Genomic DNA, 1,903 nt, shown 5'->3' with positions numbered 1-1,903 from the left:
CCTTTGACTCAATCTCCAGTAAATAAAAAATAAAAAAGAGTAAAAAATATTAAAATTAAAGTTTGAAATACACATTCACTAATATTTTAAGAACAATCAAGTCTCAACACATTAAAGTGTAAAATTAAAATAATATCTAACAAAATTATTGTATATTTTTACTATATAATTAATAATTAGCATATAAAATAAAAAAATAACATAGCTCAATGGCAAAAGGAGCATGCAATAACAAGGGGGACTTCGATTTGGACCCCACTTCATCAATTTTGGAATTTTTATCAAAACAGTTCAGTTGGACCGATTTTAACTTGTTCTTGCCAATTTTAAAGCAAAAACGGTCGTAAGAGTAAACCAAACTAGTTGGAGTTTTGGTTCACCAATTTTTTTGTCCAACTGGTGAGTCCAGTTTTGATAACTATGGTCGAAAGTATTTAGTAGACGTGCATAGTCAGTGAGCTCAAGATAAAAAAAGGTTCAAATCCTTGATGACAAGTCAATTTTTGATGGGAATAGTAAAAGTTGATCAAATAACTCCTAACACGTTACAAGAGAGCATTTAATGTAGGAGCTCTTTCCAACCTAGGAAGAATGATGAAAGAGCATATATCTCTATGTTTGTGTTGTTAATTAAAGTAGTCTAATTTAGCATATGTTATTATATTATGTTATGAATTAGTCTCACATTCTCCAAATCATGAAGGTTTTTCTTTTCATATTAGTATAAAAATGTATATGTACCTTTTTTACTTATGAAATTGAGTTGATTGAGTTATATTTAAATTTAAATAAGCTATGTTCTTATTTTTTTCTAGTTGTTTTGAGAGTAAAAGGTACATTTTTAGCTTAATCAACTAAGATAAATTTTTGACTATTTTCACTATAACAAAATTATTAATCTTGCTAAAATTAGTGACCCAAACAACGTTCCGACATCAGCATTGGTATGAAGCCCTTTAAATAGGGGTGAAAAGAATTGACAATAGTTAAAATGTTACTCTCAAAAATCATTTAAACACTCATATATCTCATAGACTTTCTATGTCAATTTCAAGTTATATTTTGTGTAGGATTCCTTCCAAATTTAATTTACATTTTTATCATTTATTTTGTACTTTATTTTCATATTAAACTGTTACTTTTATCTTTTATCTAGTCGCATTTATTTTTAATCTTTTAAATTTTTGTGAAGGTTTTAATTTACATGTTGTTTGAAAAGATTTATTTACATTGTTATCTGCATGATAACGGTCAAAATTCTACTTTTTAAGTTTGAACTTTGATGCACTTCTTTTATTGGTATCTAATTATATATGAAGAATTGATTCTACTCTTAAAATTTAGATCTTGAACAATAATTTAGTTAGATAATTGTCAAAGACACCATATCTGACAAGAATTCACAAAATCAGTAAAGCACAATGTAAATAATGTAATTTCAAACTCATTCTGTCCATCAAGGGGAGTAATAAGATGAAGTTCCGAAAATCAAAAAGTAGTTAAATAATTTAAAAGGGTAACTATTGTTATTAAGAGTAATTTTGTAACTTGTTTTAAAATTTTCACTTTAATAAATTCTAACATTTAAAGTGAATTTTATTTTAGTTTTTAATATTTTTATTGTCCTATTTTTATCTCAAAATGTTTAAAATGACATAAATATTATCCCACCGTCAAATTCTTTACTAACACTTAACGAAATTGATGTATTATTAATAATGCTTTTCTTAAAGTTACATTTGCTCAATCCTCTTCTCCTACTCCCAAATCTCATTCTTCTACTCTCTTCTTCTTCCTCCTCAAACTACTCTTGAAAAATTAATAGTGTAAAAAGAAAAGAAAAAAAAATAGAAAAATGAGATTTAGACTTGTTCAAATGGGGAAGATAGAAAAAGAGAGTTGA

This window comes from Arachis ipaensis, chromosome B04 (assembly GCF_000816755.2).
Source record: "Arachis ipaensis cultivar K30076 chromosome B04, Araip1.1, whole genome shotgun sequence".
NCBI classification, from domain to species: Eukaryota; Viridiplantae; Streptophyta; class Magnoliopsida; order Fabales; family Fabaceae; genus Arachis; species Arachis ipaensis.
Note: the sequence above shows the minus strand (reverse complement) of the source record.